We start from the raw sequence: 19,051 nt of genomic DNA, 5'->3' as shown, positions 1-19,051 counted from the left end.
ATATTTATTGAATTGAAAGGATATGTATGTCACGCAGCCTCTACTCCATCCTCCATAGAAAAGCCTTTTGTTAAAGACTACTATAATTATTTAAATTCTGTTACCTAGAATTTAAGTGCGTGATTTGAACATTTACAGAATGTAGATCTTATAGGACTAAATTATTTTTAGTTAACGTAAGATGACTGGCACATAAGAGTGAAATGAAAGAAATCTATTTAACTTTGTTTTGTTTCCTAAGTCTAGGAATGTTTGAATTCCATAGCTTTCCCATGGAGAGAGATGACAACTGTCATCCCCTAGTATTGAAATGTGTAGCTTATGTTTTGTGTCTTTTTTCCTTCAAGATTCTGTCATGGTAGATCAGTAGAGTTATCAGCTTTCATTGTGCAAGAATATATAAAAATAACAGAGGGATAGCTAATAGTAAACTGTTTCAATATTTTCCAAATTTGAAACAATAACCATATGATATTGTTAGTATTACTTTGTTAACCTAATATGTCAAAAAGCTACACATTGTATCTATACAGAAATGTGGGACTCAGACTAACTAAATTCAGGTCAGTGATAACACAATTATAAACTAATTTCTAAAATTTAATTTTAGAAATTAAATTTTAGAAACTAAAAATTTCTAGAAAAATTTAAAAATTTTTAGAAATTAAATTTTACTAATTTATGTATATAAAAAATTATAATGTACAAGTTATTCTTCATAGCAAACAGTGGTTTTTCAACAATTTTGTTAAGTTCAGCAGAAAATCTAGAATTAAAATATTCATTTATAAATAACCAAATTTCAAACTCCAAAACTACGGTTTTGGTGGCATTGCTGATGATTTCACTATTTCCTTTATGTCATTCTACTTCCTGTTTCTAGATCTTGCTCACAATTCTATGGGAAGAGCTATATATATTCCTCAGAATTATATGTTTTAAATAATACTCCGAAAGGATATTTATTAGTGTTTCAACAATATCATGGTCATGAAAATTCTCAGATCTCTTGCTGTGGGTTCACACTTCTGGAAGCATTACCATACCCATGTCTAGGATGTGCTTCCCAGACTGGCCACCAATCAATGACTGAGGATGGTAGATACAGCAGAGCCAAGACACTCCTGACTCTAAAAAGCATGGTTTGAGATTTCCCATGGACCTGGCCAAAGCTTCCTCAAATCTAAACTACAGTCTGAGCCACATCCTGCCCAACTCCCCTTATTTCTCTGTCTCATTTTAAGGGTTTCATCCCTGCATGAAAGCCTGGAGCCTCTCCTTGCCTGCTCCTGCCTCTTCGCCTTTATCTTTTGCAGGTATCTCCTCAATAAAACCACATTTAATTCCCTTTAGAAGAGCTTAACTGACTTAGGTAGCAGGAAATGGTTCAAGAAAAAGGTGGTAGATTATTCTTGGGTTCCTTACTTACTGCCTGGCAAGCTGGGGAAATGTCACTTTGTGTGGTAAGTGGGCTATGGATTGTCTCCAGTATAAGATGGAGTCCCACATGCGCATGATTTCACTTGTGGCGACTGGAGAAAATGGTCCAGTGAAGAGGACTGCCATTACACTTACAGTGATTCAGGCTTTTGAAAGATTTGGGGGAGAATACTGCCTTTAAGGAATGAGGAGTTGACTGGTTTTTGATGACCTGTATTGATGTCCAGCAGAGAGATTATAGGAGACTAGGGCCATTGTTGGTAAAATCTGGGATGCTGAATTGGGGGATGGGGACATCTGGATAGACTCTCTAGACAGATGATCCTGAAGAAGTTGTCTGTGCTGGAGCCCTGGAATCCTCAGAGTTCACAGAGGTGACTCACCAGTCTTTCCTAGTGAAAGCTAACAGTTTATGCCTGACAGAGAACACTGTAGTAGCCTCTCTCACAAGGGCAACAGGTGACCACCTTTCCTCAAGAGATTCATTTCTTCTCCCGTGGGTCACAGGCTGGGAATTAACATTAAATTGCAACCTAATCCAACTGGAATGTGTTGATAAGAAAGAGCATATACACTTATAGAGGAGATATAAGAATTAGCTTATATTAGCAGGAGTTGAAGGAATGACCCAGGGATTGCACTTTGGGGGTACTTGCTGAGTAGGCCAGAATATAAGACTGCATAAGCAAGAATTCTCAGGACATGAGGATTTAACACTCAGGCAAGGGCCCCAGAAAATAGAGATATCTCCACACTCTAGAAGAATGAAGAAAGAAATGTCCCATGTTGAGCAACAGACATAGCTGAGTTGCCATGACAGAATAAAGAGGCTACAGGAGGAGAGAAAGCTGGATAGAATAAATTACGTGAGTCCAGAAAACCTACCAGAGGAGAGGTTTTCAGGAGGAGCCAGAATACATACCATTCGCCAGGGCCATCCAAACTGCATTGATGAGCGGCATCGGCAACACAACAGGTTAAGTGGTAGCGCTCTTCCGTAAGGCTGAGTTGATGACAAGGGAGGCAGTAACAAACTTGGAATTGTTCATCTATGGATCTCAGGATAACAGGAGTGACCTCCAATGTCAGAAAAGCAGCTAAGGTTCATGTGACCTAAAGGTGGTGGTAAAGATAGTGAGCATAGTGTTCCAAAGGGCAAAAGAGACAGGCAGCCAGCTTGGGTGCTGTTAACGTCTACAGCAAGAAAATGGCACGCATGGCGGAGCAGAAAGAGAACAGTAGTCACTCCGGTAAAAAGTCATAATTCTCTCCTCAGTTTCTGGAACTGTGTCTATTTGAAGATCCATAGCTCATTTATTGGTGAAGAGCCAGATAGCTAGAACAAAGGGTTTTTTGCAACAATGCAGTCAGTACATAGGACAAGGATTTCTTCAGTTCTTCCGCAAAGAGACGTATGGCCTTTTCCTTAGGTGACAGTAAATTAAGGAGAGAGCTACAGTTTGATTCTGAAGGCTGTCTGCTGGCAGAATTCCCTTAAGAGGCTAATTAGCTATGGCCCACCCATATTATAGAGGGTAATCTTGTTTTACTCAAAGTTTACCGATTTAAATGTTAATCTCATCTAAAAAATACCCTCACAGAAACATCTAGAATAATATTTGACCAAATATCTGGTTGCCATGGCCTAACTAACTTGATACAGAAAAGTAACTATTCCTTTATGTAATATTTTTTCTGTCTTCATTTTCTCCTTCCTCTTCTCTCTGTTCTCTTCTTTCTCCTTCTCCTTCTTCTTAATATCCTTATGCCTTTGTTTGTGTAGAAAGGAGATTAAGAGGTAATAACCAAGAAAGATACATGCAAACACTAATCAACTGCATTCTTATGGTAACCTATAAAGATCAAACTGTGAGAAATCATGATTATTATAAAATAGTGTTATTAATCATGACACAGAGGTTTTGTGTGAAATGAATATTTTGATTTTATATTTTTCACCTGCTGATTCTTAATTTACTTCCCAATTAACTTACAAAGTTTTTCAGTTTTTGACGGCAACAATGATTTTTTTTAAAAAAAGTGTTACTCATAGTTTTCCTGACAGCAATATGCAAGAAAAATGCTATGTTTGATAAGTCTGAAACTTACTTAAAAGATTGCAATCTTTACTTCTGTGTTCTCTGTTAAATGTCAGCTATGTTTGGCCATTTACTTAGAGCTAAAATGAGTAGTCAGTTAACCTGATAAGATAGAATTCACAGTGCATTTTTCAAGATGCTCTGAGGGAGAGTCAGGTGAGGTCCCCAAAGCAAGTTGTACATTCCATCCTGTTGTTTCATATACTGAGAACTGTTGTTTCGTGAAGAAAAATTCAATCTACGCTTTTTATTATTTATTTTTCTGTTATGTAAAGACATGCAATAATATTTAGAAAGGGCTAATTTCTACTTCATGCACTTTGGAAAAGAAGAAGTATGGAATGACAAAACCCTAAACTTTTAGCTAGTTGGCTTAACTTACTGACGGGAACATTTTGATACATTCATTTAACTAAGAAGTATTTTTTGTGTATACTGTATCAGGTCAGGCACTGTGCTATACAATGAAATTATTATGGTAAATATAAGGTACATTGTGTGCTTCCTCTTAAAGCTTGTAGACTATGGAAAAGAGATAGAAATAAAAATGTCAAAACCATTATTATAGAATGGGAAGTACAGGGTGTTATTCCCTGGGCCCCTAATTAAGAGTCAGGGAGCTTGATTTATTCAAGTATAGTGGAATACTTAGAAGACAGGAAGAAGTATTCCTGTATCAATTGGTAGAGAAGTCACTAGTATTTTTGTGTCTAGGAGAAAATGCAAACTATCTTTTGGATTACCATTCTTTTTCAGACTTTTCCATGGCCTGGCCCCTTCTCAGTGATGCTGACTGAAAGGGATTAGGGATCTTTTTGCCCCAGAAAAAGTTACAACAGTGGTGGCAATAGCTAGAACAGATAGTGTTGCATCCTGTTGCAGATACTCCTTGAGAGGAGGGGATGATGTTATCACAGATTATGAACCTGGTATCTTCTCTTTGGACGAAAAACATGATTAGAACCTCTTTATAGATTGTCCAGAATGAAGTCCGCTCACATTAAAGGCTCCAAAGACCTCAGAGGGGAACTCACGAGGAAGCAAGAGGGCATCTTTATTTGAGATCCAGAAATATCTCCAGGACCTGTTGGTTTGTCTAGATTATTCCTCTGTGGTTATGTTTTGAGTCTTTGCAGCACCAGCCACCCAGGCACAGTGGCAGACCCTCAAAACAGAGACTGGATGTGACTGTGCATAAGAGTTCTAGCCTTGGACAATAAGCATGAGCCTTTGTGGGACCCTAGAGAATCTTTCCAGGAATATGACTCACTAGATGAATCATCAAAATAGAGACCAAGATTCACTAGAGTGTGCTAGACATTTTTTTTTTCCAGTTAAGGTTTATTGGAACTCTGTGGTCTAATTTACAATGCTCAAATCTTCCAGCAGTCAAGGAAAATCTTTGCAACTGATATTTTTGTAATTTGGAGTTTCCGGCAAAGGGAGGCAGCTTCCATCCAGACGTGCCCCTTGGGGTTTTGGACTCCCTGGGGTTTTAATGACCCTGACATAACTAGTAGGTACATTGCTTTTATTTTTTGTTTTGTTTCTGTTTTTTTGGTTGTTGTTTTGTGTTGAAGACAAGGTGTTAGAAACCACAAACATTTTTTTGTTTAATTTTTGTTGAAAGAGGGTAAGATTTAACTGGGTTGGAGATATACACTATCCATTGGGGTGGGAAAAATTACTTTAAAGTTTTTTAATATAATATATATATATATGTATAGATATATAGAGACATATATACTACTGTATTTGAGGAAGATCTGATTATTGTTATAGTAACCTCTAAATACCTGATCAAGTATTTCAAAATGATTTGCTCAGTGGTCTGTTTAAAATTGTAATTTGAGTTTTTCTTTATAATGAAAATTCCCTGTAAATATTTCCTCTATGTCTGTATTTAGAAAGTGTTATTTTTGAAAATTAATTATACACGAGTAGACCTGTATGTTTATGTTACCTGAAAGATTGATTATAGTAGGTCTATTTATACATTAGACTAAGCATTGAGGGGATGAATATCCTTGTCTGAAGTTTCCAAATCACATCAAAGAAATAGAGCAAAAAATATATATGTAATTAACAATGATACAAAAATATTGGTCACTTTTTACATTTCATAAAGAATCATGGCTACAGATTTTTTTAAAGTATTATTACTATTTTTAATTTCAGGCAGTTTTTTTTTATTGGAGTATAGTTAATTTACAGTGTTGTGTGAGTTACAAGTGTAGCAGAGTAACATTTTTTTGGTAATACAGTTTATTACAAAATATTGAGTATCGTTCTTTGTACTATACATAGGTCCTTGTTGTTTATCTATTTTATATATAGTAGTATGTATATGTTACTTCCAACTTCATAATTTATTCCTCCCCCCCACATTTCCCCTTTGGTAACCATAAGTTTGTTTTCCCCTTTGGTAACCATAAGTTTGTTTTCTTTATCTGTGAGTTGGTTTCTGTTTGGTAAATAAGTTCATGTGTATCATTTTTTCTTTTTTTAAGTTCCACACTCTAGTGATATCATATGGTATTTGTCTTTCTCTGTCTGACTTAACTTTACTTAGTATGATTAACTCTAGTTCCATCCATGTTGCTGAAAATGGCATTATTTCATCTTTTTCATGTCTGAGTAGTGTTCCGTTTTATATATTTATATGTATATATATATATATATATATACGACATCTTCTTTGTCCATTCATCTGTCGATAGATATTCAGGCTGCTTCCATGTCCTGGCTATTGTAAATAGTGCTGCAGTGAACACTGGGGTGCATGCATCTTTTTGAATTATGGTTTTCTCCAGATATGTGCCCAGAAGTGGGATTGCTGGATCATATGGTAGTTCTATTTTTAGTTGTTTAAGGAACCTCCATACTGTTCTGCATAGTGGCTGTACCATTTTACATTCCCACCAACCGTGTAAGAGGGTTCCCTTTTCTCCACACCCTCTCCAGCATGTATTGTTTGTAGACCTTTTGATTATGGCCATTCTCACTGGTGCGAGGTGGTTCCTCATTGTAGTTTTGATTTACCTTTCTCTAATAATTAGCGATTTGAGCATCCTTTCATGTGCCTGTTGGCCATCTCTATGTCTTCTTGGGAGAAATGTCTCTTTAGATCTTCTGCAATTTTTTTCATTGAGTTTTTCTTTTTATATTGAGCTGTGTGAGCTGTTTGTATATTTTAGAGTTTAATCCCTCATGGGTTCCATCGTTTGCAAATATTTTTTCCCATTCTGTAGGCTCTTTTCGTTTTGTTTATGGTTTCCTTTGCTGTGCAAAAGATTTTCAGTTTAACTAAGTCCCATTTGTTAATTTTTGTTTCCATTTTCATTGCTCTAGGAGGTGGTTCCAAAAAGATTTTGCTACAATTTATGTCAAAGTGTCTTCTGCCTATGTTTTCCTCTAGGAGTTTTATAGTATCCATTCTTACATTTAGGTCTTTAACTCATTTTAAGATTATTTTTGCGTATGATGTTAAAGAATGTTCAATTTCATTCTTTTACATGTAGCTGTCCAGTTTTCCCAGCACCACGTATTGAAGAGGCTGTCTTTTCTCTACTGCATATTCTTGCCTTTGTTGTCATAGATTAATTGACCATAGGTGGTTGGGTCTACTTCGGGGCTCTCTTTCCTGTTCCATTGATCTATATTTCTGTTTTGTGCCAGTACTATGTTGTTTTCATGACTGTAACTTTGTAGTATGGTCTGAAGTCAGGAAGTCTGTTACCTCCAGCTCGGTTTTTCTTTCTTAAAGTTGGTGTGGCTAATAGGGGTCTTTGTGTTTTCATACAAATTAAAAATTTTTTTGTTCTAGTTCTGTGAAAAATGCCATTGGTCATTTGATAGGGATTGCGTCGAATCTGTGGATTGTCTTGGGTTATATGATCATTTTAACAATATTGATTCTTCCAGTCCAAGAACATGGTATATCATTCCAACTGTTTGTGTCATGTTTAATTTCTTTAATCAGCATCTTATGGTGTTCAGAGTACAGTTCTTTTGTCTCCTTAGGTAAGTTTGTTCTTAGGTATTTTATTTCTTTTGATGTGATGGTAAATAGGATTGTTTCCTTAATTTTTCTTTCTGATCTTTTGTTGGCTTTAAGTGGGCTTTAAGGCTTCAGTTCCCCCCTATACTCCTGGTCTAACCACACACCTGGGGGGGCCTTCAGGCAGATTTTTTTAAAGCTATTTGAATGTATGTTCAAGGGCAGCAACAAATCTCTCATCCTTGGATTTAATACATCTTTTTATTGCATTATAGATGAATTTACTTTATAAGATAGTTACTTACCTTTGCTGTGATAGGTTCACCAGTTCTTTTATAATAAGTTTGGTTCAGCTCAGCATCTAAATTCTACAAAATTAGTCTTGCTCATTTCCATTTAGATGAGCGCCTGATTAAAGTACAATGGCACTCTGACTTCTTAATATAAACCTTTACATTTTTTTATAGGAAAGTTTTACACAGTTTAACACAATAAAATTTGATGCCATTCAAGCACTATATATTTGTCTTAGTTCATGTTTTCATTATGATGTGCTTGAGTTCTAAGGTTTGTGTAAGTGTATAAAGATTTCTAGTAACATTTTCCCCAGAATAGTATTTTAATTTTTATCAGGAACTTGAACATTAATAGTTAGTATATGAGGAGAAACATGTGAAGAATAAAGAGGTGAATAAAGATGAAAAATTAAAAATTGAGGATAATAATGAGGATGTGAACTAAAACCCTGGCTGCATTGTCTTCTATGAATAATTTTCCAGACTTTACTGAGTATATCCATGTTTTCTCATTCTTCTCAAACATTGGAAGGGCTTTCTTTCTTTTAAATCTCTCAGTAATTATTCTTGTTATCCTCTACTAGTGACTTATGAAAGAAGTTTCTCCTGCCGTTACTTGATTTTCTCTGTTTCATTAATCTCTTCCTGTGTATTGGATCATCACATCAACATTCAAATATGCTCTAGAATCTCTTACCTCAAATAGAAAAAAAAAAAAAAAAGACAGTAAAAATATTAGTTAGATCTCTGAAATAAATGTCTGGTCCAGAAAATAACTTAATGATATGAATTCTGGCACAGACATCACCTTCTTAAGTCCAGAGAAATGTCTTTCTTTGATTTTTTCCTCCTCTAACACATTACTGTGCATTGTCTTATTGGAACAAGCTACTAAATCTCTCCAACCCTTCAACGTGTCATTGAATTCATATTCTGCAACTTCCTGTCCCAATAATGTTAATCTCACCATTTCTTTTATCCCTTGTTTGATTATATAGAAAGTAAAGATAATATCTGTAGCAGACATAAGTGGTTGCCTACCTCACTTTCAATCTCCCTACTTGGTTATTTTGTTCATGTTTTTAATTCTCTCCCATAGGACTCACTGTTAAATCCTGCGTACTCTAAGCTGATCATTAAAATCTTTTTCTCTTTGCCAGTGATAGATCTAGGGATGATTATGAAACTTTGATCCTACCCTAAAGATAAAAAATATATTTTAATCATGGTTAAATTTGTATTCATCTTCATTTACATTTGGAGAAGTCTGCTGGAAAGAGTCTGGGGAAAGTTTCCCCTTTAAAAAAGAAAACTCACACAAGAAGAGTTACCCACATTTTCTACTACACGTTCTCATGTTTACGCACAGAGTCATAACCATTTTACTCTCATGAAGGGAGGAAGGCTGAGAACAAAGGTGCTGAGGAGGGCAGGTCAGAAAATAACGCAAAAAGCTGGGTTCTTGATGACATCATTCAGCCACTGAATTAAACAACCCTGGGGGTGCCTGACCTTTAGAGTCTTTGCTATATGAGGTAATAAATTTTTCTTACTGAATTGGGATTTTCTATTTTTTTCAGGCAAAAGAATATTATATAGTGTAGTACTTACCCACAAGTCTGGTGAGATGATTTAATAAGTTAATTCACATATACCACATAGCAGAGAGCTTGGGACATAAAATACTTAAAAATGGAAATTATTACAATTGAATTTTCCCCTCTTCCTCTCCTTCTTCTCCTTCTTCTTCTCATAGTATTAGTATTAGTAATAATTAGTACTGTTTTATTTTACGATTTCATGCGGTCTAAGTAAATTTAATTTCCCCAATAGCAGTACCATGCATCTTTATGAAAGAAAACAAGAAACAATATCAAGCAATTAGATAAACACATAACATTTTCTGTAGTTTAAGAATCATCTTTTGGCTTACAAGATTTTCAGATGTAGGGGATTTTAAATGCCTACTCCGTTCTTCATTACCTGCTGAGTTATCCATGACCTAAATATATGCCTCATCCTTATATTTTTACCATTAGACTCATATGCCTCCTTCAGGGGTGATGCATTCTACTCAATAATGACAGATAATGATATAAAATTTAAGCAAATAGTAATGTTATAAATGGACCTTAATCATTTCAAATCTTATGTTTCTCACTCAGAAAGGACCAAGCTTTCCAAAATAGTAGTGGACCAGATGGAAGAAATGTAATATTCAAAGGCAAATCTATATATGTTACTTCAGATATATCAAGTAAAGGTAAAAATGGGTATTTGTTTCTAAAGAGAGATAAAAGACCTTGCTAATTTTCATTAAGTACTTAGTCTTAATGAATTTCACTTAAATCCTAAGTAATTTTTAAATAGATCTTTATTGGAGTATACTTGCTTCACAATACTGTGTTAGTTTCTGCTGTACAACAAAGTGAATCAGCCATATGCATACATATATCCCCATATCCCTCTTGAGCCTCCCTCCCATCCTCCCTATCCCACCCCTCTAGGTCATCGCAAAGCACCGAGCTGATCTCCCTGTGCTGTGCTGCTTCTTCCCGCTAGCTAACTGTTTTACATTTGGTAATGTATGTATGTCAATGCTACTCTCAGTTCGCCCCAGCTTTCCCTTCCCACCCAATATCCTCAAGTCCATTCTCTATGTCTACATCTTTATTCCTGCCCTGCCACTAGGTTCATCAGTACCATTTTTTTTTTTTTTTAGATTGCATATATGGAATCTATTCCATATATGCGTTAGCATATGTATTTGTTTTTCTTTATCTGACTTACTTCACTCTGTATGACAGACTCTAGGTCCATCCACCTCACTACAAATAACTCAGTTTCGTTTCCTTTTATGACTGAGTAATATTCCATTGTATATAGGTGCCACATCTTCTTTATCCATCTAGGTTAGTTCTATGTCCTGGTTATTGTAAATAGTGCTGCAGTGAACACTGTGGTACATGTCTCTTTTTTGAATTATGCTTTTCTCAGGGTATATGCCCAGTAGTGGGATTGCTGGGTCATATGGTAGTTCTAGTTTTAGTTTTTTAAGGAACCTCCACACTGTTCTCCATAGTTGTATCAACTTACATTCCCACCAACAGTGCAGGAGGGTTCCCTTTTCACCACACCCTTTCCAGCATTTATTGTTTCTAGATTTTTTGATAATGGCCATTCTGACCGGTGTGAGGTATCACCTCACTGTAGTTTTGACTTGCATTTCTCTAATAATTAGTGATGTTGAGCATCTTTTTGTGTGCCTCTTGGCCATCTGTATGTCTTCTGGGACCTAATTAAACTTAAAAGCTTTTGCACAGCAAAGGAAACCATAAATAAGATGAAAAGACAACCCTCAGAATGGGAGAGAAAATATTTGCCAGTGAAACAATAGATAAAGGATCAATCTCCTAAATATACAAACAGCTCGTGCAGCTCAATATCAAAAAAAACAAACAATCCAATTAAAAAATGGGCGGAAGACGTAAATAGACATTTCACCAGAGACATAAGTAATTTTTTGATTGACTTGAATGCCAGCTTTATATTCAGAGTGGTCAAGTTCAAATAATTTTTGGGAGAACTGAGCACACATGCAACAAAATGTGAGGACATTAATCGAAATTTAAGGACTATAAACTTTCCAAATAACTCTAACATAAAATCAGTGAAAAAATTTAAGCAATATATAATAGTGACATAACTGTTGCTTCAGTCTTCTTGTAAATTAAATATAAATAACACCGATAAGTAAATTTTCTTATATGGGTTTAATAAAAAATGGTTCTTGAAAATTAAAAAAGAGAAAAATTAAGTACATAATTACATTGGAGTCAAAGTACATTTTATTGTTGTTGTTGTGATAACAGTTGCTAATTTTCAACAATACAGGACTTGTTGCCTAACTATAGTTTTCTTTGTTCCAAATAGATTTTTCAAAGCAAAAATATGACATAAATTTTGCCCATAAGATGATTAGACAAAACTGGCATTGGGATGGAAAATCATGTGTTTCAAGACCCTTCACACCAAGAGATATTTAGGCATTATTACTTAGATTAATTGAGCTTTTATTAAAGCTAGTTTTCTAGTATTCACACTTCAAAATACAGATGGAAATAAAATATATAGTTCTCAATTTGGCAGGAGTGTACTACACAATTTATAATAAAGTTGATTTATATTAATTGCTAGAAAATTTATGGGCAACAGATTTATTTTAATGGAGTCATTTATTGTCCTAATTTGTTTTATTGATATTAGGATCCGGACATCTTGCTGTTTTAAAAGGATACTCAAGCACAGGGAGATCAGCTCCGTGCTTTGTGACCACCTAGAGGGGTGGGATAGGGACGGGGGAAGGGAGAGGCAAGAGGGAGGGCATCTGGGGCTATATGTATATGTATAGCTGATTCACTTTGATATACAGCAGAAACTAACACAACACTGTAAAGGAATTATACTCCAATAAAGATGTTAAAAAAAAAAAAGTTAACAAACAGCAAATTAAAAATGGATGATTTTTTTAATCCATTTACAATCAATTAAATAGTACATTTTGTTTTCTTTTCTTTTTTCTCCTTATGATTGTTGTTTTTCATTGTCACCCCTATGTCCTTATGCTAATAAATAAAGTTGGTTTCTGCTAAATACAGTATTGAAAATCAAGAAGGAAATACACTATTCTCTTATTCTCCTTTAATTTGAAAATATGTGTATTGGCACCACTATATTGCTTTCAGTTAACGTTAATTTGTGTGTACTTTACATTTTTTATCAGTCTTGCTAAGGGTTTCTCTTAGTTTCCTGTTGCTGCTGTAACAAATTAACACAATCTTAGTGACTTAAAACACCACAAATTTATTATTTTACAGTTCTGGAGATCACAGTTCAAAATAGGTCCAACTAAGCTACAGTTAAAATGTTTACAGGACCCCATTCCTTCTGCACATTCTGGGAATCCATTTTCTTGCCTTTCTCAGCTTCTAGAGGCTCTCCCCAATCCTCAGCTACTGGCCCCCTTCCATACTTACAGCCTGAAATGAAATCATTCTCACTTTGCTTCCACTGTCACATCTCCTTTTCTGACTCCGACACTTCTGCTTCCCTCGTCTACTCTTTTTCAAAATAAGGACCTTTGTGATTACACTGGCTCACCAGGGTAATTCAGGAAACGCTATGGAGATCCTAACTTAACTGCATCTGCAATGTCTCTTTGCCATGTAAGGGAACATATTCCCAGGTTCTGGGAAATAACACTTTTACAACTTGGGAGGGGGTATTATTCTACTACTACAGAGTTTATCAATTTTATTAAACTTTCAAAGATTAAAGCTTATGGCTTTGTTATTTTTCTCTATTTTATATCTTTGATCTTTGTTCTCATCATTCTACTTTTTATCCTTCTTCTTCCTCTGGGTTTTAAATTTTCCTTTTTCCTTTTTAGAATCTTGAGATGGAGGCTTAGCTTATTGATTTTTTAAACTTTCATATTTAAATGATAAAGTATATCCAAAGACTGTTTTGCCTCAATCATATAAGTTTTGATAAGGGAAATTTCTATTTCCATACTGTCAATAATATATTTTAAATTCCCATTGCATTTTTTTAAAGAAGTGTTAATTTAGACACGTACTGCTAATTCTCAAACACATAAGATTATCTCATTATTCTTCGCGAAAACACTTATTCATTTATGTATGTTCACAGAACATATGATCCTTTGTGACTTATTGAGACTTGTTTTATAGCCCCAAAGACTATGTATTTTAGCTGCCAGATGTAGTATTCTATAAATTTCTGTTAGGTAAGTTAGATAATAATATAGTTTAAAACTTTTATATCTAGAACAGATATAGCAGAGGAGAAGGGGTTGAGAGGTGGGCAAAATGGGTAAAAGGGATCGACTCTGTGGTGATGGATGATAACTACACTTTTGATGATGATCCCGTTGTGTATTGAATTACAGTGTTGCACACCGGAAACTTTTATAATGGTATACATCAATTTTACTTCAATAAAAAATAAAGCTTTTATAGCATTACTGATTTTTTTGTTTTTAATTATGAGAAAATCCTATTTGAAATAGCTGTGGTTCATTGTATATTTTTCTGTAGCTCCTGTTAATTCTGTCAATGTTTTAAATGTATGTTGCTTTGTGTTATTACTGGTTATTTTCTAAATTCAGCTTTTTAATCTTTCACTTTTCAAAGTGACTTAAATTATGCCCATTAGCCATTATTGTAAGTAAAATACCATGTATTGTTGTTTTGTCCTTTGTACTTTAGTTGTCACTCATTCTCCTTCTATTATGTGTTATGTATCCGCAGTGTAGTTTTTTCTTTAAAGAGTTAGTAACTATTTAATATATTTTATAAATATTATTTTATAGTTAAATTCACAATTTCCCTTTCCGGTGATCTTCATTTCTTCCTGCAGATACGTACATCAGTAAATTTGTGCTCATTTTTGTTTGTTTGTTTTGGTTTGGTTTGGTTTTCTTTGTCTTATCTGAAGCGCTATCAACAGTATTCCTTGCAGTCTGGTTCAGCTAGCAACAAATTCTGCCTGTTCTTGTTTATTTGAAAATTTCATTATTTAACCTTAATTTGGGGACAAAATTATTAGTAGATATAAAATTTGGGGGTTACACATTTTTCCTATAATTTCATTAAATATATGATTTTATTATCTCTGGCTTCACTTGTTTCTGATGATGTTAGCTCTCATTCTTCTTATTGTTGTGCCAGAATATAATGTATCTTTTTATTTTCTGGTTAAATATTATTTTCATTTATGATGTTTGACTATGATGTGACTTTCTTTGAATGTATTCTATTTGTGTCTTGCAGAATTTTTTAAAAATAAGTTTTTGTTTTTAGAAAAGATTTTAGATTTATAGAAAAATTGAAAGGGTAATACAGAGAGTTCCCATATACCCAGCCCCGAGTTACATTCTGCACCCATCCTGGATTCCCCTGACCTCTTAAATGATTTTTTTAAATTTGTTTATATTAATATTTACTATTTGAGCTGTAAAGCTCTATGGAATTTTACAAATGCTTAGTGTCATGTATCTGCAATGAAAGTATACAGCATTGTTTTGAAACGCTGAACATATTCCCTGTGTTTCATCATCATTTCTAGCCCTTCTTTAATCTACTGGCCATTACTGATTTACCATGCCTATAGGTTCTGTCATTTCCAGATGTCATATAAGTGGAATAATTCAGTATGTAGACTTTTGCTACTGGCTTCTTTCATTTTACCCTATACATTTAATATTCATCCATATCCTTTCATGGCATTTTAGTTCATTTATTTTTCTTCATTGAATAATATTGCACTGTTTGAATGTACCACATTTTGTTTATCCATTCATCTATTTCTCTCTTGATTGTCTTTGTCCCTTGTGAAATACCAGTTGACTGCATTTCTGTGCATCTCCTTCTGGGCTGTTTATATGGTTTAATTGATCTATGTGTCTATTCTTGAGCCAATATCATGCTCTCTTGATTACTGTAGCTTTATAGTAATTCTTGAAATCAGGAATTGTTAGCACTACAGCTATGCTGTTAATCTTCTATTATTGTTTTGGCAATTTTAGGTCTTTCTCCTTTCCACATTAACTTGATATTAGTGTGTCAATATCAAGAAAATAGCTCACTGGAATTTTGATTGGAATTGCATGGAATATATAGATACAGTTAAGAAGAATAAACATCTTAATAATATTGATTTTTCCAGTCAGTATACACAGAATAACTCTTGATTTATTTAATCTTTGGTTTCTTTTATCAGCATTTTATAGTTTTGCACATATAGTTCCTATACATATTTTGTTAGATTTATATTTAAGTACTTCATCTTTATGGTACAATATACATGGTATGTTTTTTTTTGTTTTTAATATTAACTAGAAATTTATTTTATTTATTTATTTTATTTATTTTTGGCTGTGGTGGGTTTTTGTTTCTGTGCGAGGGCTTTCTCTAGTTGCGGCAAGCGGGGGCCACTCTTCATCGCGGTGCGCGGGCCTCTCACTATCCGCGGCCTCTCTTGTTGCAGGGCACAGGCTCCAGACGCGCAGGCTCAGTAGTTGTGGCTCACGGGCCCAGTTGCTCCGCGGCACGTGGGATCTTCCCAGACCAGGGCTCGAACCCGTGTCCCCTGCATTGGCAGGCAGATTCTCAACCACTGCACCACCAGGGAAGCCCAACATGGTATGTTTTAATTTCAAATTTCATTGACTTATTAAATGTATGTGTGTTTATATTTATATGTACGGTATATATACAAAATACATATATATGTATGTATAGCATATACACAAGAATATATACTAAACCATGAATCCTGTGACCTTGTTATAGTCCTTTGTTATTTCCATAATTTTCCAAAATTGTATTTTTCTGCAGAGACAATCATGTCTTCTGCAAGTATAGACAGCTTTATTTAATCCTTTCCAAGCCAAATACTTTCTCTTTTTTTTTCTTTCTTGTTTTAATGTACTAGCTAAAAATCTCAGTAAAACGGAGAGTAGGAAGAGTAAAAGAGAATATCTTTCGTTTTTTCTGGATTTTAGTGAGAAAGTTTTCAACTTCTTAACATGATATATAAATATTTTTATTTCACGTAATGCTTGTGTCTGGTTTTGGTATTATTGTAATGCTGACCTCATAGAATGAGTTTCCTCAGCTTCTGTTTTCTGGAAGGGAATGTGGTAATTGGCACCATTTCTTTTGATTTGGTAAAATTCACCGGTGACTATCTGAACTGAAGGTTTCTTTTTTGGAAGGTTTTTGATTATTGATACAATTTTTTTTTAATAGATATGGGCCTGATCAGATGACCTGTCTCTCCTTGTGTAAGTTTTAAGCATTTGTGTCTGTGAAGAAATCATTCTGTTTCATCTAAATTATAGAGTTCTGCTTGTTGTTCTTTACTGCCTTTTTAACATTCATGAAACAGGTCAGGATGACGTCTCTTTAATTTCTGATATTGGTAATTATTTTTTCTTTTCTTTTCTTTTTCTGTTAACCTGGCTAGAGGTTTATCAGTTTTGCTGGTCTTTTCAAAGAAGTTTTTGGTTTCATTGATTTTCTCTACTAAAGTTTTCAGTTTCAATAACTTATGCTCACATATGTATTATTTCTTTTTACTTTCTGCTTACACTAATATTAAATTGTTCTTCATTCTCTAGTTTCCTGAGGTGGAGCTCAGATTACTGATTATAGATCTTTCTTCTTTCTGAATATATGCACTTAATTTTCCTCTCAGCACTGCTTTCTCTGTATCTACAATTTTTTTTAAATTTTTATTTCTATATAATTGCTTTTTAAAATTCCTCTTGAGACTCTTCTCTGTGATCCACATGAGCTTGAGAAAAATGTATATTTTATTGTTGTTGAGTGGAGTATTCTATAAATGCCAATTATATTAGTTTGATTGCTATTACTGTCCAGGTCAAGTCTATCCTTACTGATTCTGTACCTACTTGATCTATCAGTTTTTGCTTCACATATATTGAAAGCTTGATGTCAGATTCCACAACTTTAGGATTTTTATGTCTTTTTGGAGAATTGATACTTTTATTAATATGTAATGTCCCACCTTTTCCTTGGTATTTTTAATTAAAAAAATTTTTTTTTTAACATCTTTTTTTTTTTTTAAACATCTTTATTGAAGTATAATTGCCTTACAATAGTGTGTTAGCTTCTGCTTTATAACAAAGTGAATCAGTTATACATATACAATATGTTCCCATTTCTCTTCCCTCTTGCATCTCCCTCCCTCCCACCCTCCCCATCCCACCCCTCTAGGTGGTCACAAAGCACCGAGCTGATCTCCCTGTGCTATGCGGCTGCTTCCCACCAGCTATCTATTTTACATTTGGTAGTGTCTATATGTCAATGACACTCTCTCACTTCGTCTCAGCTTACCCCCACTGGAATGGTTTTGACCCAGAAAGAATGTCACCAATAAACAGTCTCAGTGTGAAACAAGATAGAGAACAACCCCTCAGGGAGCTCACTGTAAGGCTGGAGGCAAGGCCCCTCCTACACTTTTCTTCACTCCCACATGGAGCAAAAGACTCAGTTATGTGTTTAGTCCAAATCTTGTAAAGCAGCACTGGCTGTAGGGGCTAACCCTGCCCTTTGTTTCCAGGTGTCCCAAGCTGATTCTTAAATCAGCCTTGTTGAAATTAATATGCCTACTCCAAAGTTTTTAGTTTAGTATTAACTTAATATGCCTTTCGTATTCCCTTTACATTTTTTGAATTATTGGAATTTATTTTTAGAATAGTTTTGAGCTTGCAGAAAACTTGAGCAGAATGTTCAGAGTTCCCATATACTCCCCCTCCCACTCCTTCCCTTGCCCTCATTATTAACATCTTGCCTTGGTGTGGTAAGCACGTTAAAATTGAACCTACATTGATACATTGTTATAAAATAAAGTCAGTTATTTTAAGGGCTCACATTCTTTGTGATCTACAGTTCTGTGGGTTTTGTCAAAGGCATGATGTTATGTACCCACCATTACCACCACATCATGTGGAATAGTTTTACTGCCCTAAAAATCCTGTCTGCTCTAGCTGTTCATCCTTCCCTCCTCCCCTCCCCAATCCCTGGCAGATTGTTCTTTTTTTCACTGTGAATATGATAAATTCCAGATTTTCTCCAAATATATTACGGCAGATTATACTCCAACACATGGAAGGGAAGTATTATCACAGTAGTTTTTTTTCAAATATAATCAGACTGGGTTTATGCCTCTCCTACAAAGATTGATAATAATAAAAGTATATTGTCTCTAACACTTGTTCACCTGAGTTTGGATTATATAAGAACTACTGAAATAGGCCACCAATCTTCCAACTCTTGTGCTAGAAAGAGCCTCTTTTTTTTTTTTTTTTTTTGTCTAAACCATACTAGCCTCTAATGAATTCAGCCAATTAAAGGAACTAAAGGTTTCTTTTCTCATTGTTCCTATGATCTATATACTCTGTGTGCCTACAAGATACCAGTATTAAGAGTTCATTCCTTGCATATTCTCTGTCCATCACCACTGCCCTATGCTATGAGGAAGTGCTTCTTCTCCACCCCTCACTTGGGTTACAGAAGGATTAGTCTGTATAACCACTTACTCTAGGCTAAGTGAGGTCTTTGAGTACCTCATAAGGCCTCTTTAGCCATAGTTCTTGATGCTCTGGA

The 19,051-nt window shown here is 34.7% G+C and overlaps 1 long non-coding RNA gene across 3 annotated transcripts in view; it reads left to right on the top strand.

Moving 5' to 3' along the window:
- Nucleotides 1-19,051, top strand: part of LOC309623718 — a 929,788-nt gene that overhangs the window by 556,811 nt on the left and 353,926 nt on the right. For all 3 annotated transcript variants that reach the window (XR_014241493.1, XR_014241494.1, XR_014241495.1), the window contains exon 11: nucleotides 15,906-16,060. This is a non-coding gene — a long non-coding RNA (uncharacterized lncRNA). The remainder of the gene's footprint in view (nucleotides 1-15,905; nucleotides 16,061-19,051) is intronic.

Source organism: Balaenoptera borealis, assembly GCF_965194805.1.
Source record: "Balaenoptera borealis genome assembly, chromosome: 2".
Classification (NCBI taxonomy): Eukaryota; Metazoa; Chordata; class Mammalia; order Artiodactyla; family Balaenopteridae; genus Balaenoptera; species Balaenoptera borealis.
The sequence above is the reverse complement of the archived record's forward strand: the minus strand, read 5'-3'. Positions and strand labels throughout refer to the sequence as shown.